Source organism: Schistocerca nitens, chromosome 8 (assembly GCF_023898315.1).
Source record: "Schistocerca nitens isolate TAMUIC-IGC-003100 chromosome 8, iqSchNite1.1, whole genome shotgun sequence".
Taxonomy (NCBI): Eukaryota; Metazoa; Arthropoda; class Insecta; order Orthoptera; family Acrididae; genus Schistocerca; species Schistocerca nitens.
Genome location: NC_064621.1, coordinates 430,568,865 through 430,592,732, shown reverse-complemented (window position 1 = coordinate 430,592,732; position 23,868 = coordinate 430,568,865).

Genomic DNA, 23,868 nt, shown 5'->3' with positions numbered 1-23,868 from the left:
CGTAAAAAAAGTAATGTTACTTCAAATAATTAAAAACTAACTATTGGATAATTTATATGCGATGCGATTTTCAAAATCGTAAACATGGCTGCGAAAAAGCAACTGTGTAAATCGGAAGAAGTTGAAAAATCAGCCAGCTAGTTGCAAATAAAGGTTTATCAGCCCTTGACCTAGGTTTCGGTTTTTGTAAAATATCTTCTTCAGAATTAGAGGGCCCTAAAGCTGTGTGCAACCAGTTACAAAATTATTTTTACAAACATACTAAAATATCAATAGAAAACTATTTGTGAGGTAATCGTGCTCACTTGTTACGTCACATGACGGTACTTTAGATTATATGAAGCCGAGCGGCTCTTGTCATAAACAAAATTGGTAACACAAGAATTATCGTAAGCTATGACTTTAGTCAGCAGCCAGATTACGTACATCGAGCTTCAGGATAATGTTTTATTATGTTTGTAAAATAATTTTGTAACTGGTTGTGTACATCTTTAGGGCCCTCTACATCTGAAGAAGATATTTTTACAAATATCGAAACCTAGATCAAGGGCTCCTAAAACTTTATTTGCAACTGGTTAGCTGATTTTTCAACCTCTTCCGATTTACACAGTTGCTTTTTCGCAGCCATGTTTACGATTTTGAAAATTCTAACTGGGAAAGGAAATAAACTCCGTACTTGCTTTCTTAGACGGGGACAAAATAACGAGGACACATTTTCGCGTGAGTAGTACCATTGTAGATAGCATGTCAAAGGCATACTTTCTCGATAAATTTGGACAAAGAAAAGACAATCGTTCAGAGGTATTGAAATTCGTAAACTTGTAATAATGGTGCTTTATGTTTTAACATTTATTTTCCTTAAGTCAAGCTTTACTTATGACTGTACAGTACCTTTGGAATGCTTTTGTAATTTCTGATTACAAAATATCGGCAACACGCACTGAAACCTAAAGTACTACGTGCAGATAACTGCGCATGTCGCATAGAGGACGTCTGACGCGAAACTGCGGCATTCTAAATATTCCTCCTCTCCCTAAAATGATCCTATTTTGAATACCAAATCTTTGCATCGTGACCATAATTTGCGTTGTTCTGAAAGAAATCTATATTCCAGTGCTTCAGCGAGAAAAAAAAAGACGTTGACGTTCATAATGTTCGCACACATACTTCGATGCTCATTCCCTTCAGTGTCAAAACTTGTTCACAGGTATAAGTGAACTGTTCTGTGAATGCTCCGTCATTTGCATTCGCTTCCATTCACGACGGGGTAAACGACGTTTAGCGGACTGTGTGTGCTTCTGACAGAATACTGAGGAACTAGTTGCCGTGTTCTGCAGTTTCACGAAAGAAAGATGGTGGGCAGATACGTGGAGAGGCTATGCTCTGGTGTAATTCTCCCCGGGCTGTTCTGGGACCGCCCCCAGTCCACTGTACGAGAGGGCATCTGGAGATTGGTTTCCCTCTAAGGTCAGAGGTCAATAGGGTCTGTGCAGCGGGCATGTTACCTTCACCACAACGCTAGTAGATAGAGGCAGCCGGTACTGAGAGAGAAACGGGCGTTAACAGCTTCAGAAGGCAGAAAATGGAGAGAATTATTTGGTCTCTGACAAACCTACTCTAGGAACTGTGCATATTGTGAAAGCTCTTCTACAATCGGACTTCATACTGCGAGTAATATTAAACAGGTGGAAATAGCCTAATTCCTTCGCCTATTTCCTCAGTAGACACTGTTCTCCGTACGAGTGCTACGAACTTTTAAGCCACATAGAATGCCACTCTTGCCGAGTGCCTCGTTCTGACGTCATTGCCGGCCGTAATAATACACATTCAGCTGAGGGTAATGGCACGCATGTAGTACAAGAAAGCGAATGAATAATTTTACAAAAGCGAAGATAAACTTTCCCATGTTTCCTATAAACGTAACCGTAACAGACTAATCAAAAGTTAGGAATGTATCTGGATATCGATCTATGGTTAACGCTGTCGAAGGTACACTGTTAATGTATTAATTTACGTACCCTAACCGTTAGAAGATCATACTCGTAGGTTCTTAAAGATCTGACGGGGAAAGGAACAAGTCACCAGAAGCTAGAAGAGCAAGCAGAATTAGCAGGATTCCGAGCAGGAAGGCTGGATTACGCGGTAATGCACATCGTCAGAACGAAACTTACTTACATTTAAGTGCTTCTCCACTCTTCCCATTCACAAGCATTCATAATCACTGCAGTCGTTCTCTTTCAGACCTCTCTTCCTCATCATTTCCAATTATTCCCGATATCCATTTTTTTCTTGGCCATCCGCGCTTCCTCATTCCCGGCTGGAGCCATTTCAGCATTACTTTTGCAGTCGTTCTAGATCCATTCGTCGCACATGGCCATACCACTGAGGAGCTCCTTTCTCAGTTCTTTGCGCGGCTAGTTGTTCCACATCCATTATTTCCCGAATTTCCCAACTTCTTTTCCTGTCTAATCTGCATATCCTGTCTGCCATCGTTATTACACTCATCATTACTAGCAGTATCTGCTTCTTTGCCGTTCCTTCAGGGTCCATACCTCTACACGAAATGTTAGTATATTTTCAACTACTGTTAGCAGAATCATCCTCTTTGTTTTTTCTTTATTTTTTTAATATTCCCCTGCTCCACAGAAAACCATCTCGCATCTTAATTGCTCCTCTTGCCTCCTCTGCCCTGCATTTCATATCTACGAGGGTCACTCCAAAAGAAATGCACACTGGTTTTGTAAAAATACAGTTTTCATTCTGCATATGTGAAAGTCTTACAGTGTGTAGACACATCCTTCCCGCTTGTTTTCAAACTTAGTTAACCTGTTCCCGTGTGTGGTGCCGTCACAGCATGTCTTCAAGATGGCTGCTACACTTGACGTTCGTCAGAAGCAACGTGCTGTCATAGAATTCCTGTGCTGTGAAAACGAGACAGTGGGAAACATCCACAAGAGGTTGAAAAAGGTGTATGGAGATGCTGCTGTCGATCGCAGTACAGTTAGACGGTGGGCAAGCAGGTTACGTGATGAAAGCGGGCCCGGCAATGTTGAGGATTGTCCTCGCAGCGGCAGGCCTCATACTGCACACACTCCAGACAATGTGCAGAGAGTTAACGAATTTGCGATGCTGACAGATGCATCACAGTGAACAAATTGTCACGCTACATTGGGATAGGGGAAGGAAGTGTTTGTAGAATACTGAAAGTGTTGGCGTTAAAAAAGGTTTGTGCCAGGTGGGTTCCCAGGATGTTGACAGTGGCTCACAAAGAAACAAGAAAAACTGTATGCAGCGAACTTTTGGAACAGTACGAGAATGGTGGAGATGAATTTCTTGGAAGAATTGTCACAGGTGATGAAACATGGCTCCATCATTTTTCACCAGAGACGAAGGGGCAATCAATGAAGTGGCATCATACAAATTTACCCAAGAAAAAAATTTCAAAACCGCACCTTCTGCTGGAAAAATTATGGCTACGGTGTTTTTCGATTCCGAAGGACTCTTGCTTGTGGACATCAAGCCAAGTGGAACCACCATAAATTCTGATGCATATGTGACGACACTGAAGAAACTTCAAGTTCGACTGAATCGTGTTCGACCACATCGGCGAAAGCAGGATGTTTTGCTGTTGCACGACAAAAATGGTTCAAATGGCTCTGACCACTATGGGACTTAACTTCTGAGGTCATCAGTCCCCTAGAACTTAGAACTACTTAAACCTAACTAACCTAAGGACGTCACACACATTCATACCCGAGGTAGGATTCGAACCTGCGACCGTAGCGGTCGCGCCTAGAACCGCTCGGCCACTCCGGCCGGCTGTTGCACGACAATGCACGGCCACGTGTCAGTCAAAAAACCATGTAAGCGATCACAAAACTCGGATGGACAACACTGAAACACCCGCCTTACAGTCCTGATCTGGCTCCATGTGACTATCATCTCTTTGGGAAACTCAAAGACTCTCTTCGTGGAACAAGGTTTGAAGATGATGACTCCCTTGTGCACGCTGCCAAACAGTGGCTCCAACAGGTTGGTCCAGAATTTTGCTGTGCGGGTATACAGGCGCTGGTTCCAAGATGGCGTAAGGCAGTTAAGAGGGATGGAAATTATATGGAGAAATGAAAATATTGTTCCTGAAGGATGTGCCTACACACTGCAAAACTTCAAACATGTAGAATAAAAGATGGATTTAAAAAAAATAGTGTGCATTTCTTTTGGAGTGACCCTCGTACTTTACAGCTTCCTGTTGTATGAATAATGGATCCTATGAATTTAAACGGTCTTAATGCTTTCATAGTTCCTTGCGGCAGTACTTTATCCCTTCCGTCTCTTCCCACTTTTAGATATTCTGTTTTCCTCATTTCTATTCAAAGTATGCCTCTTTCAGACGCTTCTATTATTTTTTGATCATAAACTTGGCACCCTTCCTACTTCGTTCTATCAGTATTTGATCATCGGCAAATTATAATCAGTAGATGCACCCGTGTTGGAAAGGAATTCCCATACCTCCGCACAGAGAAACTAATTTGTGAAAATGTCCAAAGGTTGGATCGGAGATGCGTTTTGCATTGATTGGCCTAGAAAAAAGTATATTATAATGTACCCACCAACAAACTGAGTTGAAAGAGATAGATTTGAAGCAATGTACATGAAATAATACAGCGAGAGTAAGGATTGGGAATAGTTGGGCAGAAGAATTCGAGGTGAATAGTGGTCTGCGGTAGGTGATGTAGGCTGTCACCGACCCTCTTTTAACTATATCTAGGAGAAATCCTATAGGCTTGCCAAAGAAAATGCCGGGTTATTGGAGTGGCCGTAGGGGACAGCAAGATATATATACTCCAGTGCTGCTGGTTTTCTACTGGCAGTCGCAGCAGAGTTAAGAAACTTACATCCTTCGATACCTTGAACTATTCTGTCCAAGTACAAATCATCCTGTCCGCTCGCCATTTCTATTTAGTTTAAATTACAATGAATAACTACGTGTTCAGGAGTCCTATTCCTCCGCAATCGCAGAGAGCTGTGCGCGTCTCTCTACTTTGTTTAAATGGACGAAGTAATAAAACCCATGTCTAGCAGTGAAGTGCACTATGCCCTTAGTTGAACCATCGAGGTACACAGGAAATCTGTCTTTAATACTTGAGGAAGAAGTTGTACACACGCCTACGGGGGTCGTAACGTTCCAGTCGCGCTGCCATTCGTTTCTGCAGGAGTTTCTACATAACATTTTACTTGCTGATGAAATAACTTTTGCATGCCATGGGAAATCTTCCAAATACTATCCGCTACCGGTCAGTTTTTAATCCAGGCCGGCTGTGAGAAGTGGATATATAACGACCTTCAATTAAAGACGTTGGTGCAAGTTCTATAGGAATCGCCTCATAAGACTCTATTTTCTTTGACATCGGTTAGCTGCAAAATTCTAAATCACATTCTGAGTTCGACCATAATAACTTTCCTAGACACCGAAAAGCTTATGTCCACGAATCAGCACTGTTTTAGAAGGCATCACTCGTATGAAAATCAGCTTTCCCTTTTCTCATATGATATATTGTGAACTATGGTTGAAGGACAAAAGGAAGAGTCACTATTCCTAAATTTTCGAAAAGCATTTGACACGGTACGCCACAGTAGACTGTTAATGAAGCTTCGAACATACGGAATAGCTTCCCAGATATGTGATTGGCTCGAAGACTTTCGAATTAATAGAAGCCAGGACAAAGTTCTTGACGGCGGGTATTCATCGCTGGAAATGGTATCATCAGGAGTGTCTCATGGTAGTGTCATAGGATCGCTATTATTTTCCATATACATATAAAATCTGGCGGATAGGATGGGCGACAAACTGCGGTTGTTTGCAGATAATATTGCGGTGTACGGGAAAGTGTTGAAGTTCTGACTGTAGGATGGTACAGGTTGAGGTAGAGAAAGTTGCTAGTTGGTGTGGTGAATGGCAGCAGTCCCTAAATCCACAAAAACGATTCCGATATGTTCGGATGCAGCAGTACTAGTGTCCTGCTGGACAATCACGTCGTCTAAATATTTGGGCTTATAGTTGCAAAGGGATATGACGTGGAACGAGCATGTGAGGATTTTGGTAGGGAAGGGGAATTTATTAAGAGAATTTTAAGAAAGTGCAGTTCACTTGTGAAGCAGACAGTATATAGAACGCTAGCGCGACCTATTCTTGAGTATCGCTCGAGTGTTAGGAATCCGCACCAGATCGGATTAAAGGAAGACATTGACGAATTTCAGAGACTGGCTGCTAGATATTTTACAGGTAGATTCGAACGGATGGGACTATCGTACCATCATTTCAATGAGCCAACTGCTAAAACTGTTTCTTAAAGTGATCCACAAGCGGATTTACAATATTTCTGAAGACCAACTAGCGCCCAACCAGTTCGGGTTTCAATATGCAGTTGGAACGAGAGAAGCAGTATTTAGTGTACAGGTATTGTTCCAAAGATGTTGTGACATCAGTTGTGATGTATTTGCTTGCCTCATTGGTTACCAGAAGGCATTTGATCGTGTGAAGCATGAACAAATGATAGAAGTACTAAAGAAAACAGGAACTGATGGGGAAGATCTAAGAATAATAGCCAATTTTTACAGGGACCAATCTGCAGTCGTGAGAATAGATCAAGACCAATCAGAACAAGTACGAATACGACGTGGCGTCAGGCAGGGCTGTATAACATCACCGATACTCTTTAACCTATATTCAGAACAAACATTCAAAGAAGCCTTACTTGACGTGGAAGAAGGAATCTCAGTGAATGGGGTTACACTCAGCTATTTTCGTTATGCAGGTGACACCGCAGCCGGCCGTTGTGGCCGAGCGGTTCTAGGCGCTGCAGTCCGGAACCGCGCTGCTGCTACGGTCGCAGGTTCGAATCCTGCCTCGGGCATGGATGTGTGTGATGTCCTTAGGTTAGTTAGGTTTAAGTAGTTCAAAGTTCTAGGGGACTCATGTCGTCAGATGTTAAGTCCCATAGTGCTCAGAGCCATTTTTTTTATTAACGAAGCGTGGGACAACTCGCAGGAGAAAACTTGTCGCAACGGAAAGGCTAGGAGTGTTTTCAGCTCAATGAGCTCAGCCTTCAAGAGTCACGATCTCACCATGAACACAAAAATGCGGCTGCCCAGGTGCTATGTGTTGTCAGTTCTCTTGTACGGTGTGGAAACATGGACCCTTACAAATGCAACCACTGCCAGACTCCAAGCCTTTGAATTCTGGCTAGCTATACAGAAGAATGTTGAGAATATCATGGACTCAAAAAGTGACAAACGTCGAGGTTCTACGTCGAGTTAACAAAATCCCAGACCTGATCAACATCATCAAGTGTCGCGAACTACAATATCTTGGCAATTTCGTGAGGAATCATAAAAGATATGAGCTACTTCAACGTATACTGCAAGAAAAAATTGAGGGAAAGAGACCTCCATGACGAAGAAGAATTTCCTGTGTTGACAACGTTAGATCTTTGTTTAATATTGGCTCTGAAGATCTGTTTCACATTGCAACTGATAAAGACAGAATAGCCATTGCCAACGTCGGAAGCGGACAGGCTCGCTAAGAAGAAGAAAGTGTGAGGTGATCCACATGAGTTCCAAAAGAAATCCGTTGGAATTCGATTACTCGATAAATAGTAAAATTCTGTAGGCTGTCAATTCAACTAAGTACCTGTGTGTTAAAATTACGAACAACTTCAGTTGGAAAGACCACATAGATAATATTGTGGGGAAGGCGAGCTAAAGGTTGCGTTTCATTGGCAGGACACTTAGAAGATGCAACAAGTCCACTAAAGAGACAGCTTACACTACACTCGTTCGTCCTCTGTTAGAATATTGCTGCGCGGTGTGGGATCCATACAAGGGGGGTTGACTGAGGACATCGAAATGGTGCAAAAAAGGGCAGCTCGTTTTGTATTGTCACGTAATAGGGGAGAGAGTGTGGCAGATATGATACGCGAGTTGGGATGGAAGTCATTAAAGCAAAGACGTTTTTCGTCACGGCGAGATCTATTTACGAAATTTCAGTCACCAACTTTCTCTTCCGAATGCAAAAATATTTTGTTGAGCCCAACCTACATAGGTAGGAATGATCGTCAAAATAAAATAAGAGAAATCAGAGCTCGAACAGAAAGGTTTAGGTGTTCGTTTTTCCCGCGCGCTGTTCAGGAGTGGAATGGTAGAGAGACAGTATGATTGTGGTTCGATGAACCCTCTGCCAAGCACTTAAATGTGAATTGCAGAGTAATCATGTAGATGTAGATGTAGAAGAAGATACGAACGACAGGAAAGTTTTATGGAGATGCTTCAGGATTTCAAATGGGAATCCGTGAAGGGAAGAGGACAGCGTATAGAGCGCTAGTGCGTCCAATTCTTGAGTACTGCTGTAGCGTTTGCAATTCGCACCAGATCGGATTAGAGGAAGACATCGAAGCAGTTCAGAGCGTGGCTGTTAGATTTGTTACCAGCAATTTCAAGCAACGTGAAAGTTTTACGGAGATGCTTCGGGGTTTCAGATAGGAATCCTTGGAGGGAAAGCGAAGTTTTCTTCGAGGAACAGTATTGAGAAAATGTAACCAACCTGCATTTAAAGCTGCTTGCAGAACGATCCTATTGCCATCAACAAAGATTTCGCTTAAGAGCCACGAAAATAAGATACGATAAATTAGGGCTCATACGAAGGCATACAGATAGTCGTTTTTCCCTCGCTGTATCTGCGAGTGGAAAAGAAAAGGAAATAACTAGCATTGGTACAGGGTACCATCGGCCATGCACTGTACGGTGGCTTGTGGAGTATGTATGTACATGTAGATATACTGATGTGACTTTAAATTGCCGAAAGTATCTGCAGTTCGTAATAGACATGCTGCTATAGGGATGAAGTCCCGCTGTACATAAGGCAATCTATCTTGTGCTATCGTGACGAAAAAATGACGCACAAATAATTAACCACTTCAAGCTTTTTGGCAGATTAAAACTCTGTCCCGGAACGGGAATGGAACCCAGGACCTTTGCCTTTCGCGTTCAAGTGCCCTACCAACTGAGTTACCGAAGTACGATTCACGACCGAACTCACAACGTTACTTCCATTAGTACCTCCGTAACAATTTTCTTAACAGAATATGTGTGTGGAGATCGTTGGATCGTTCTTTCGGAAAATACTCGTACAAAACCGCATGCACACTCACTACACGTGACCCTTCTCGACGTTAATCTGAGGGGAAAACAGAAACAAGTGGTGCAAAATGAGACCCCTAACGATGCCTAGAGGCATGAAATGCCGTGTCTGTGGTGCGATGAATATTCTACTACATGTTTAGGTTTTTTGGTCATCGATCGCCTGACTGATTTAATCTGACTCATTACAAACTCCTTTCCTGAACCAACCTGTTCATCTCAGTGTAGCACTCGCACTCAGAGTCCTCAGTCAGTTGTTGGCCATGTTCCAGTGTCTGTAATCTCCTACAGTTCCTACCTTGTACAGCTCCCTCTAGTACCATGGAAGTACTTCGGAAGTTAATCCCCGTTGCTTTAAACCTGCTCTTCCTTCTTTTCGTAAAAGCTTTCAGCTTACTACTCTCCTCGTCGATTCTTTGGAGATCCTCATTTATTATCTTGTCACTCTTCAGCGTCCTTTTATAATACCACATTCAAACGCTTCGATTGTCTTCTTCTCCCGTTTGCCCACGATTCAATTCCATGCGTGCTTCCTCCAGATCTTCTCTGAAACTTCTTCCTCAAATTAAAGCACCAATTTTGATACGAAGTTTATCGTTAGTTTCATCTATGCTACTTCTCAGTATTTTAGTCTTTCTTCGATTTACTCTCAGTCCACAGCGAGTGTTCATTAGACCGTCTCATTCACTGGTCCGGCAGCTATTCTTCGCCTTCAGTGAGGATAGCAAATTCCATCAGCGGATCCTTTCTGCCTGAATTTTAATCCCAGTCCTCAATATTTTATCCAATAATACAATACCAATAGCCGTTATTTAGGTTTTATTTTTAGGCTACCATTTTAGACTTTACGTTACGTCATCTTCAGGCCTATACAGTAAAGGTTATAACAGAGCAATAAGTTCATATTACAATACAGAGCGTAAGTCTAAAAGATGCAAGTGTCACATATTAATTTACATAATGGAAATACATAATTAAAAGAAAACAGTCTTAATTGAAATGTACATGAGACAACGTAATATGTGCTATCATAAATTAATTAGTTATTCATGCTTACTGTGAAACAATCAGTAACCTAATGGAAGTATTCATACACCAGAAGTGTCAAAGTAATGCAACCATCAGTCCAGTATATCCATTGTCCGTAAATATGTATAGTTAGTTATACGTGACATACTCTACTGGTTTTTGTGCAAAGTAAAAGAGGCGGGTACAGGGACCGACTAATCATATGTGAAGTAGATAACAGGATCATATATCAGGTAAAGGGGGTGCGCTATAAGCAATGGTATTCTTTGTAGTATAGAAAAAGGAACTATACATTAAAAAGGAATTACAGTTATTGAACACCATAGCTGTACTCTCTGGTTATTAGAAAATAATCTAAGCAGCACTGTAACTGGTCTCGTCGAGATTATTCTGAAGAGAGAAGTCAACATGAGTAATAAAGTAAAGAACAATACATCACAGATAAGGTCTGGTACCCTCGAAAATACATACTCACACGGGCATGCATGCTCCTTGGACAGCTGTCAGCAACTGTCAAACCATCCACTCAAATTAGAGGGCAAATTAGTGGGCCAAAGATGACGTAACAACCTGTTCCATATTGTATGGAAGAACCTACTTAAGACAAGTCGATATATCGCAGTTCAGTCAATGGCATAAGAAGGACTTAGGATATATAACAAGAAGATGGACACAAACTTGACAAGGAAACAGATGAAGGAACGACAGAGCAATAACTAGTGTCGACCTAAACCCACACATCAGGTATACCATCGTCAACCTCTAAAAATAATCAGTAAAGATATCAGGGAAATCGCATGGTATAAAAACCCGCGAAAAGTTTATAGGACGATATTCTATTACTATTAAGACGTCTGTGTAACAAAGGTAGTCAGAAATATATGTGCATTACATGAAATCTAAATGTAATTGATAACATTAGAAGAAGTCACTAAACCTTTCAAAGAAGTGTTTATTTTTAAAAACTACCTGCTCATTTAACAGGTTTTTTTACTTTTTATTTTTATTTTTTACTTCTTACAGCCTTCCTCCTAGAGTGCTTTTGGGTCCTCCTTGTAGAGTATTGTCTAATGACCGCAGAGTAAAGCTATGATGATCAATAGCTGTAAATCCTTTTTAATGCGTACTATAAAGAATATGATTCCTTATAGCGTATCCCCTTTACCTGATATATGATCCTGTTATCTACTTTACATACGATTAATCGGTCCCTTTACCCGCCTCTTTTACTTTGTACTAAAACCAATAGAGTCTGCCACGTATAACCATACATATTTACAGACAGTAGATATACTGGACTGATGGTTGCATTACTTTGACACTTCTGGTGTATGAATACTTCCATTAGGTTACTGATTGTTTCACGGTATGCATGAATAACTAATTGATTTTTGTTAGTGTATAGTACGTTGTATCATGTAGATTTTAATTAAGACTATTTTCCTTTAAGTATGTATTTCAATTATGTAAGTTAATATGTAACACTTGCGTCTTTTAGACATACGCTCTGTATTTTAATATCTACTTATTGCTCTGTTATGACCTTCACTGTATAGACTTGAAGATGACTTAATATAAAGTCGAAACTGTCAGCCTAAAAATAAAACCTAAATAACGGCTATTGGTACTGTATTATTGGAAATTGACCAGCGGTCGTCCAATGCACGAGACAGAGGATGGAGTTACATTCATTCAAATTTAATATCCTTCATTCCTTCTTCGACGTATAAATCGAGCAGTATGAGCGAAACACTTGATCTCTCTCTCTTACATCCTGTTTAATTCGAGGAGTTCATTCTCGGTCTTGCATTCTTAAATTTCCCACTTATTTAATGTAAATATTTGATATTATTAGTATTTTAGCATATCTTACACGTAATTTCCTGAGAATTTAGGTTATCCTGCACCATTTTACACTGTCGAAAGATTTTTCTTGGTCGACAAATCCTATTTTTCTTACGTCTTGCTTTATTATTAACGCAATGTCAGAACTGTGTGTCTGGTGCCTTTATCTGTCGTATAGCCAAACTGATTTCTGTCTAACAGATCCTCAGTTTTCTTTTGCGTTCCTGGGCATTTTATTTTGATCAGAAACCTGGATGCATAAGGTGCTAAGCTCATTGTGCTGTAGTTTTAGCAGTTATCTACCGTTGCTATCTTCAAGATTTTCCGAAAGTCTGCGGATATATCTCCAGACTCATCGATTCTATACAATTTGAATAGCAAAATATGTTTACTGTAGTGTCAAGGTATGGTCCTCCTTCGCAGCATCTGGATCTGAATATGGCCGTTTGAGACATTCGAAACCGAGAAATTGAAAAGGTAATTGTAATATTGTCGTAAAATTTAGAAAAATAAGAAGCTGAATAGTTGCCATGTTTTTAGAATACCAAAAAGAATGAAACAGAGGTGTCAATTGATACACCAAAGAAGAAAAATGTGGAGGTGTCAGTGGATACGCTAGAAACATCTGTCCATGTTAATGTTACATTGTATAGAAGCGGAAGTGGATTTTTTGAGATAAATATACCCGTGGTTGACGAGAGACCTGGAATTAAGCTAGCTATGAGGTAACAACAGTGGGAGGTGAGCGGCGACGGTTATGTTTGCGCGCTGCAGCTGGCTCCAGCGGTCCAGCGCATCACGTCACCCAGGCTCCTTTCACTTATTTTCGTTCGCGGAAGCGCCTGCCAGCTGCCACCTGCACGTACGCTTTCCTCGTCAACCGCTGTCGCTTTCCCCTCGAGTCGTCATGAGAACGGCATAACCGGCCGCATGTCGGCCTCTCGTTCCCTCAGTTTCCGATAAGTGTGATATTTGGAATTTGTCAATCACGTGACTACAAATATAAAACGAAGCCTTAACAGCGTTACAGGACAAGTATCGGGTGGTTATAATCGAAGTACGGCTACTCAAAGACGTCCGGCGTGGGCTCTTATTATCGTATTGCAGCGAAACTTGGTAGATTTATGCTGGAATAAAAATAGTTCCAATTTTGGCCGCTGGGTGCAAATATGGCGCTTTACAGCATACATTCAACATCTCCGATGAGCGAATTGAACAAATTGTGTAAGCGGCGGCACCATTCATAATCCATTACACATGCAAACATTTCTATTTGTCTTTCTTGTATTCACACCGCCAGATTTACGCTTACTGCCAAAACAGGATCTAATTTCCAGAATGAGATTTTCACTCTGCAGCGGAGTGTGCGCTGATATGAAACTTCCTGGCAGATTAAAACTGTGTGCCCGACCGAGACTCGAACTCGGGACCTTTGCCTTTCGCGGGCAAGTGCTCTACCAACATTTTTTTTTCATTATTAAGAGTCCATCCTTCTACCAACTTTGTTTTACTTTTCTATTTTATGTACTTTTTATGTTTTTGATGCCAAATCCTCATTTTTCTTACTTTTTGCGATTGCTCTGCAACTTTTTCTTCTTTTGTATTTTTTAATTGTATTTTATTTTTTTATTTCGGCTTCTTATTTTTTTTCTGTAAGCTGGATGCCTAAATTACCTTAGCTAACATAAATGAGAATGAATATTTCTTCTTAATATTAATTAAAGGTAATTAATCTTCCTTTTGCTAATGGAAAGACAAGTATATTAAAATAAACTGAAACGTGAAGTCTCTCATCTTCATAAGGAAAACATAAAATCTTGCATCCCCTTGAAAAAACGTTTTTTAGAACTTCAAATTTCTCTGCGTATGTCATAAGATGATTAAAAAAATAAAATACATAAAATTTGGTGTCTAATTTCTTCATGACGATGTAGTCCGGTGCGTCTTGCCACGGACTTGATTTCTTTTCTGTAGTGTCTCGTGAAAGGATCGAAGACATTCCGGTTCCAGTTATCTGTAATCGTGCAAGGCTGACATCTCTGAAGTCCGTACCAATCTTAATCTGTTATTGTTCTCTGCATAATTTTATTCCATGATTCTATTTAGGCAGCGTGCATAATTTTTTTTTGTACGCTTTTGTCCGCATGAGATGATGGTGGTGAGTCGTTAGATACACCCAGTAATCTTCTTTGCTTTTATTTTCTGCCTTCAAGATATAGTGCACTGTGTGCACTTTTAGCCAGTTAACAGCATTTCTTTTCGTATCAGGATATGGCACTGCGTCTGGAGTCAGAAAATCTGCGGCGGTGAAAACGGTTGGAGATGTTCTGTTAACGGTCGCTAATTTCTGCTTAAATATATGCCATATGTCTCTTACTCTTTCACATACGAATCGGTGTTCTTCAGTGTCAAGAAGGTTGCATGACGCGCACAAGGGCGAATTTGTGAGATGTATAGCATGCAATTTGGAATTAGTTGATATTTTCCTGTTGACTGCATTATACCAAGTTGCTTTCACCTTAGAGGGTAAGTTTCGATCGACCAACTGAGCTACCGAAGGACGACTCACGTCCGGTACTCACAGCTTTACTTCTGCCAGTATCTCGACGAGATACTGGCAGAAATAAAGATGTGAGTAGCGGCCGTGAGTCGTGCTTCGGTAGCTCAGTTGGTAGAGCACTTGCCCGCGAAAGGCAAAGGTCCCGAGTTCGAGTCTCGGTCGGGCACACAGTTTTAATCTGCCAGGAAGTTTCAGGATCTAATTTCTTTCAGCATAGATCGGTTCCTCATTAACATGTTGGAATATCTATCAATTTTTGCTGCCATACAATAATTACAGCACGCACTGGGCCCCTGTGAGTAGCTGCACTTTAATTATAACCACCAGGAAAACTGGCGAGTGGTCCCATCAGACTTCAACATACGCGTTAGAAAAAATTGTGGTCACTGAAACTGTAAAATATTTCTAAAAGGGCAATTTCACTCGAGGATGCTGTTAAACATAAGATAAGAAAACAACGTTTGTGATACGCCGAGTGAAAATACTGTCCTTCTGTCTGCCTAAGTATTGCCGTGTTCATATTTTATTTAATACGTTTATTTATTTAACAGCGAATGACAAGATGATGCCGCTAGCACCACAGGAAAATCATTTGCGATCATTCGTTCTTCACCTCAAAACACTTGGCAGGAATCCTGTGAAATTTTGGTCCTGGAGATTCTGAACACACCGAGCGTGTGCTCGGTTGAATTAGAGACACAGCAGAACATTCTGTGCTGGTAACAGCAGCGACAAGGTTTCGTATTGACGCCTCAACACAGCAGAAGTGTTAGGGACTGATCACATCACGGAGACTCGTCGGAGATGTGTTGAAAGAGAACTCACCTCGATCAATGGTGTCCCTGAGGGCCTAAGTCCATAATAGCCTCCGTGACATTGTCATCCATCTCCTACTGATAGCCATTCTTTCCTTTTTCCCTCTCGGATCCACCTCCTTACCTTCTTCAGTCATCTGTTATCATCCATTCATTCTAAGTGGCGGCACCAGAGCAGCTTCTGCCTCTCAACTGCTTCCACTACGTTGCCTCCCACTTCCATCATTTTTTGTGATGTCTTCGTTTCTGATGTTGGCTACCCTACAGATTTCAGCATTCCGTCTGCAATAATCCATTTCCATGGATAGCAGTTGATTTTTCTCTGTACACCTCATTTTCAAACTTCTAACCCACGTATACGTGTGTTTTCTACTGCGGTTTTCTACATAATCTTTCTAGATTTTTGATATTATTATTCCTAAGAATTGGGTTTACACCTGGATATTTGAAAGAAGAATTACATTTAATACTAATTTTCTCAGTATCTAAATCACACTGTTCGACAACGCTATTTATCATATGCTCAGTGTACTTTATGTTTATTTTGAAGCCTCACTTGCCTTTTCTTCTTCTTCTTCTTCTTCATGTTCTTCTCGAAACAGCTTAGCTTACAGCTAGAATCGTCGTTGTCTACGGCGGTTATCACCTGGTAACCAGCGAACACCAGTTTATCATCTCGCGCTTACATTGCCACCAGGCCACATTTCTTTTTCCATGTCTTTAATAATTCTTCCAGAAAAATTTGGACAACAGAGAAGACAGAGAGCAATCCTAAAGAAGCCCTTTCAGTTATACATACTGAAAATAACATTCAAATAAATTAAAATATATTGAGATGTTGAATTGCTGGTAAAACTGATTGAGAGTCCAATTTGCCGCTTTAGCTGTTTCCTTGTTGTCGCTCAGAGACTGTACAAAACGGTTTCGTATAATGCAGGTACATCCTCAGGTGTGTTTCGCGCGTAACAAACTTTTTAATACCCGTACTACTGGCTTACTAAGTCCAGAATTCTTAATGGTAAAAATTAAAATCATGGCATGTGACTTAATAACAAAAGACATGATTTGCTATCATAAATAGCTTACTACGTATAACGCCTCGTGTTATCTAAATGACTTAATGCGTGTTCCAACGTGCAACGAGGAGCGCATCTGAAGCAACCACCAAAGGAAGTCAGACTTAATAAATCCAGTTGTCACTGATAATTTACGTTCGGAGAGCGCCAGACGTCCCTGAAATAAAAGTATTATTAAAGGAACGGTGAGGAAGGTCCACCAGCAGCTGTATGTAGACACAAATAAAAGACATTAAAACAATAATGTGGGACTCAGCTGTGGTAATGTGGAACCGCCAAGACTGTTGAACATCAGATTACTGAGATGTCATCGGAGAGCCTCGTGATGACTGGGTGTTGTGTGATGTCCTTAGGTTAGTTATGTTTAAGTGGTTCTAAGTTCTAGGGGACTGATGACCATAGATGTTAAGTCCCATAGTGCTCAGAGCCATTTAAACAATTTGACATCGGAGAATACACCAATATCTACCGTCCTCATTTTGACTATACCTGTATAATATCAGAAATGGTGTGTTCCTGAAATAAAAGTTAATGTGAGACGAAATTTGTCACCGTCCTAAATAATACAAAGGAAACACGGCCTAAGGACATAACTTACCAGAATGTGCTGTTACACATGTGTTTACAGCATGAACATCCATTCCGCACGGTAATAAGACCGTCAGAATTGGCTTTCTGTGCTAAAGGACGACTTTGCTTCTGTTGTGATTTGGCAGGAGCCAATTCACGGGGTTTGGAGGAAGCCGAAAGGCACGCGTTTAAGCTCACGCAGGCTGGCGTGAGGTCTGGAACAGGTAAAGTAATTATACTATCAAGAAAAGTACGTAGCTGCTGGAATACTTAACTTTAATCCATAATTGGTGAACATCGGTCTGACTGTACATGCATCCCAAGATAAATAACAAATGATAATGGCGCCTTGCTAGGTCGTAGCAAATGACGTAGCTGAAGGCTATGCTAACTATCGTCTCGGCAAATGAGAGCGTAATTTGTCAGTGAACCATCGCTAGCAAAGTCGGCTGTACAACTGGGGCGAGTGCTAGGAAGTCTCTCTAGACCTGCCGTGTGGCGGCGCTCGGTCTGCAATCACTGACAGTGGCGACACGCGGGTCCGACGTATACTAACGGACCGCGGCCGATTTAAAGGCTACCACCTAGCAAGTGTGGTGTCTGGCGGTGACACCACAGCTTCCGAGACGAAGAGTCCAAGTAACAATAGAACATTAAATACTGTAGACTGGGGTGGTGAGCGGATGACAGAGTGCAAATCATGCGCGCCATCTACCAGTGTGACTTTCCGAGTAAGCAGTATACTAACTGGAACTTGGGACTCAATTACAGAATAAATTTGAACATTAGTGTTGCCTTAGATGAGGGTAAAAATGTAAGAGATATTAAAACTCCATTGAATGTAAGGATTTACTATTATATAAAGTACACTGAAGCGCCAAAGGAACTGGTATATCCATGCGCATTCAAATACAGAGATACGTAAACAGGCAGAATACGGCGCTGAGGTCGGCAACGCCTATACAAGGCAACAAGTGTCTGGCGCATTTGTTAGATCGGTTACTGCTGCTACTATGGCAGGTTATCAAGACTGAAGTGAGTTTGAAGTAGTGTTATAGTCGGCGCACGAGCGATGGGTCACAGCATCTCCGAAGTAGCGAAGAGGTGGGCATTTTCCCATACGACCATTTCAAGAGTGTAGAGTGAATATCAAGAATCCCGTAAAACATCAGATCTCCGACATCGCTGCTGTCTGAAAAAGATCCCGCAAGAACGGGGCCAACGACGACTGAAGAGAATGGTTGAACGGGACAGAAGTGCAGCCCTTCCTCAAATTTCCGCACGTTTCAATGCTGGGCCATCAATAAGTGTCAGTGGGCGAACTATTGAACGAAACGTCATCGATATGGGCTTTCGGAGCCGAAGTCCCACTCGTGTACCCTTGATGGCTGCACGACACAAAGCTTTACGCTCGCCTGGGCCCATCAACACCGTTATTGCACTGTTGATCATTGGAAACATGTTATCGGGTCGGAAGAGTCTCGTTTCAAATTGTATCGAGCAGATGGACGTGTATGGGTATGGAGACAACCTCATGAATCTATGGACCCTGCATGTTAGTGGGAGATTGTTCTAGCTGGTGGAAGCTCTGTAATGGTGCGGGTGTGCAGTTGGAGTGATATGGGACCCCTGATACGTCTAGACACTATTACGACAGGTGACTCGTATATGAGCAGCCTGTCTGATCACCTGCATCCATTCACGTCCATTGTGCATTCCGACGGATGTGGGCAATTCCAGCAGGACAATGCGACACTACACACGTCCAGGATAGCTACAGAGTGGCTACAGGAACTCTCTTCTGATTTTAAACACTTCCGCTGGTCACCAAACTCCCCAGACATGAACATTATTGAGCATATATGCACGTTTTGGGCGGTGGCTCTTGTACTTTATAGAGAGGAGATGTACTGGACGCTATGACCGCTCAGCGGTTGTTGTTGCTGCAATGATACAATGCTACCGTACAGCTGTCAAAATGATTAAAAAAAGTTGGTTTCTATGCGTTGGGTCCTCCGTACCTTGGGCGGGGGGATACCACGTGTTACCGGTAACACTTATAATTCAAAGGCAGCGCGCGTAGCTTCAGACTTTGCACCATGTAGTGAGAAATTGGCCGTCAATGAACACAGTGAGTGGTTGGAACCGCTAAGGGTGCTTCCGGGGATGGCTAGCCAAGAGGGGACGCTAACACAGTAACAACGAATTAAAAGGTATTTACAGTTTTACAGAAACAATTAGAATTAAAATTTCTAATAGAGAAACAGCAATTTGAGATCGTGACAAGGCAGACTGACACAAGAAAGTCGGAATTTTATATCACCAAATACTGAAAACAAATATCAGAAGTAGCGTGGGAAGGAAGGAAGAAGGTTTGTGGTTTAACATTCCGTCGACATCAAGGTCATTAGAAAGAGATTTTATACAAGATGTGAACTTTGGTCATGAACTGCACTATTTGAAACTGAGCCAATGTTAGCCGGCCGCGGTGGTCTCGCGGTTCTAGGCGCGCAGTCCGGAACCTTGGGACTGCTACGGTCGCAGGTTCGAATCCTGCCTCGGGCATGGATGTGTGAGATGTCCTTAGGTTAGTTAGGTTTAAGTAGTTCTAAGTTCTAGGGGACTGATAACCACAGCAGTTGAGTCCCATAGTGCTCAGAGCCATTTGAACCATTTTTTTGAGCCAATGTTGCACACAAAATCGTTTACTACCAAGCTAGTGTCATCTGCAAACAGAAATATTTTAGAGTTACCCGTAATTTATATAAATAAGGAACAGGAGTGGCCCCAACACTGATCCCTGCCCCCCCCCCCCCCCCCCCACTTGACTGTACCCCATTCAGACCACACATCACAGCCATTCTCAACATTGTAAATAATGACCTTTTGCCGTATGTTGCTAAAGTGAGAGGTGAACCAATTGTGAGCTGCTCCCCATGTTCCGTAATGGTCGAGCTTCTGGAGCAATATTTTGTGATCAACACAATAAAACGTCTTAGTTAAATAAAAAAAATATGCTCAGCGCTCGAAAACTTTTGTTTAACCCACCCAATACCTCACAGAGAAAAGAGAATATAGCATTTTCAGTTGTTAAACGGCTTCTAAAGCCGAACTGTACATTTGATAGCAAATCGTGCGATATAAAATGATCAATTATCCTTTTCAATAACTTGTAAGGTATATGTTTTGCCGGCGATGGGCGAGGCATGACAAAATCTCTGACCAGAGAGTAGTTTATTGTTAGTTGTTGCTTGTCGCGTGTCTGCGCTTGACTGTGCGAGTCGACAGTAGTCTGCGAGTCTGTCGTAGTCTGTAGTAGCGAGTGGACGGTTGTAGTCTGCGGGAGTCGGCATGCGTCGGCGGTGTGCTCTACTCGCGACTCTGGTCAGGATTCTGGACGATGAGTATTGTTGTAGAAGGTAAAGAAGCAGCATTGCGCATATCTAATAATGTATGTTAATTGTAATTAATTTGTTAAAAAAAATGCCCCAATAATAATTTTTTTATAAAGTAACTCTTTTAAAGAAAAACATTCATTTCAATTTTAAGAACGTTTTCAATGGATCATCACTCCTTTCAATAATAAAAAAAAAATAATAATAATATATACGCCAGCATTGCACGAAGCTGTGTCGAAGAATGTATAATCAAGAGCAGATATAATTGCAGTTTTATTGAGGTAAGAATTTTTGTTTGTTTTATTCAGAATACAGGCCGAAGGTCAGCGCTGCTGTCCTTTTAAATTTACCAGACATTATTATTTCTGTTAGGAGGTTACATTTCCTACATGGTTCATTATTTAATCAATATTATTGTGTGGGTTTATGGTCAATTTTCATTCCTTAATTTTTGTGGGGAGGTTACGCTTTGCTCCATTTCCATTTTTTATTTAACTTATATTTTGCGGGGAGGTTACACTTGGTGACATCCTCCCACCCAGGATCGTATTTCTTTGGGAATCTTCTGATAAGTGGTCATATATCTGCTCTTAATTACTTAAATGTAACTAGCATTTGGCGCAACGCATTTACTAATTTGTCACTCTTTCTTCCACAGATCATCGGCAATTTGTTGCTCTTTGTTATAATTGTGTTTGTTGCATTTTTGCATTGTGTTTGTTTCATTTGTGAGTAATTTTGATTTTTTGATTTGTGAAAAATGCCGCGAAAAACTGTTAACAGTACATCGCGATGTATAATGAGTGAAATAGCCGACTTAAATAACTTGACTGATAGTACTTGCGACACTCAGCGTAATAATGACAGTTCCCCATTTACAGACAATCAGTGTGTACCGACCACTTGTAATGATTTTTATCCTAGTGATGAACAAACGAATTCGATTGTGTCCTCTGTTAATTTAACGACAATGTTGCAATGAGCGCTGCCCAGCTTGACACACCCGGTTTGCAGGATTTACGTAACGAACAGACAAATTTTTCTAACGAAAATGAACAGTGTAATCAGAATACGACAGATTTATTTAATTCCGATTTAGGGACTAACAGTGCACATCCGATTGGTAAACATTTTTAAGAATCACAAAATGACGGAATGGTTACACAAAACGTGACAATTGCAGGTACGCCATCAAACAGCACAGAGAATAGAGTAGGTAATGTTACTTTGGATCAAGTTATGGCATTATTACTACAACTCAATGAAAAATATGACAGGTCGATCGAACTAATTAATGAAAGTTTCAAACTGACGAAACAGATTACAGCCGTTACCGTGCAACGTGATGATACTAAAGAACAATTACGTGAGGATACTAAGACTTGTGCTACGAACAATAGTGAAGAAACTAGATCTGTTGCACAAGAATTAGGTAAGAGACATGCAGGCACAACATAATCATTTAGAGATGAAATTAATGCAGTCGCTGAACAATGTTCTGAAAATGCAACACAGATACGCGACGAGTTTAATTTAAAGTCACCAGAACTTTCACACACTGTGGATACGGAAGTCGATAAGAAATGTGAACAACAGAACAAGCAAATTGACGAACGTATTGAAGTTACAGAAATGAAAAATATTTCAGTCACCAACACGTCACAGCATACGGCACATTCCGAACATTTGTTATACTCACACAGCCAGTGTAACTTAGGTAATTTACAGAGACTACGCGACTTAAAATCCGAAAAGACACAGACAAATAGATTCTTATGTAATCGTGAACCTGTTCACATATTCAGTGATGAGAACGTTGATTATAAACAATTTTTATCTGTAAAAAAATCTAAGGTATTTGAAAATGACAGAGCACAGGTACACGTATTGAACTGGATACGACAATTTGTTTTTGTGTTTTCAATAGCATTGCCTGTAATGCAGAAACTAGCATTGGACTGGATACAGCAATTTGCTTCTGAATTTTCACCGGCACTGCCTGTAACGCAAAAGCTAAAATTTATTTGCAGCGCGTAATCGACCTCAGGGGATTCATTACGCTTTAATGAGTATGTGCCGTAGCGTGCGCAGGGCCCCGAGCCGTAGTAGTGCTGTTTCATCTTTAGTTTTCTGCACTGCTGCCTTCTCTTCTACTATCCTTTATATCTATCAAAACAGCTCTTCAACTATTGCTCTACCTAGGATTAATAAAAGTGTAAAGAAAACCCGATATGACAAATTTTTACCGAAAGTGACAGTTCTCGTTAGACACTCCCGAAATGACAACTATCGCCGTAATTTTAATAACAGATAAAATAGTAATCATCAGTATGTGTCAAATTATTAGCAACAGCGAACGCATTTTGGTAATAATACAGGTCTTTCTCCGCAACAGCATCAAACCCAACCGGTTAGCATACCTAACCAACAATGTAATGTACAAGGTCAACCAAGCTTTAATGTTTCGCCGCGTGCACGTATAGCGTCAGCTCCAACAAATAGTAACACACAGCAACATGGAAATCAGTACGCACAGAAAACACACTATTTCAATTCCTATCGCAGTGCACCGTATAGAAATGACTATCATGAGAGACGTAAAAGTAATGAGCACAATTTTCAGCGTACATGTAATAACAGTCGATCTTATCAGCAGCAAGAACATCAACAACAACATATTATCATGAATGAACCAGACAGTAGGTATCATCCAGAACGTAAGACGTCAGGAAGAAATAACAGAACAGTACAAATAGTTGAAATGCCATAGCATCCTCCTGAAAATAATAACACGTCAGATAGAATTTGACTAAATGTGCGGTGCGGCCCTGGTGCGCGAACACATACGGGTCACCAGGCAGGAGTTAGATAAGAACGCAAGGATGCTGCTTACTCAACACCTTCGATTGGCATCCTATCTCCCACCACACACATGGGAGTGGATCGACGGAAACACATATGCAAGCAGTGAGATCCACAAGAGAAAAGCCACGGAAAAACAATGTGGCAAGTTCACCAGACTGTCTGGAGCCCGGCAACATGCCGACCACACAACCAATGCCAAGACTGTCATCAATCTGGCAGGCAAAGAACTGGACGAGACCACAATATCAGTGCTGTCGAGAGGACTTAACTTTGCTCCAGTACCCAGGACACTACCTAAGCGAGACATTATCAGCAGCATCGAGCAAGCCGTGCGCGGCCTCCCTACGGAGGCAGCTGAGGAAGTTAGGAGAGAGACGTGCAGAGTCCTGGAGAAGGCAAAAATGCCCAAGAACAACATAACGTCTGCTGAATGGAAGGCTCTTAAGGCCCTACGTGAGGATGAGGACACTGTCGTTCTAGCTGCTGACAAAGGCAATGCCACGGTGATACTGAGG